The sequence below is a fragment of the Corvus brachyrhynchos genome, unplaced genomic scaffold, assembly GCF_000691975.1.
Source record: "Corvus brachyrhynchos isolate BGI_N302 unplaced genomic scaffold, ASM69197v1 scaffold617, whole genome shotgun sequence".
Classification (NCBI taxonomy): Eukaryota; Metazoa; Chordata; class Aves; order Passeriformes; family Corvidae; genus Corvus; species Corvus brachyrhynchos.
In genome coordinates, this window is record NW_008239062.1 from 165,951 (window position 1) to 166,544 (window position 594).

The following is a 594-nucleotide window of genomic DNA, read 5'->3' on the forward strand; positions in this document are numbered from 1 at the left end:
ATCGCTTTCTGCTCCTGGGCCTCGGAGCTGCCCCAAAACCCCCATTTTTTCCCATTTTCTCCCATTTCCCCCCATTTTCCCATTCTCTCTCCCAATCTAACCCATTTTTTTTCTCTTTTCCCCCATTTTCCCCATTTTTCCCCCATTCTTCCCTATTCTTCCCCATTTTTCCCCCATTTCCAAGTTCTCCAATGCGCCACCGTGACCAGTTTCTGTTCCTGGGCCTTGGAGCTGCTCCTGGAGACCCCAAACTCCCCATTTTTTTCCCATGTTTTTTCCATTTTTTCCCATTTCCCCATTCTCTCTCCCAATCTAACCCATTTTTTCCCCATTTTTCCCCATTTTTCCCCATTTTTCCCCATTTTTCCCCATTTTTCCCCGTTCCCCAGTTCTCCAATGCGCGACCGGCATCGGTTTCTGCTCCTGGGCCTCGGAGCTCCCCCAGACCCCAAACCCCCCATTTTTCCCAATTTTTTCCCATTTCCCTCCATTTTTTCCCATTTTCCCATTTTCTCTCCCAATCTAACCCTTTTTTTTTCGCTTTTTCCCCATTTTTTCCCCATTTTTTCCCCATTTTTCCCATTTTTTCCCCAT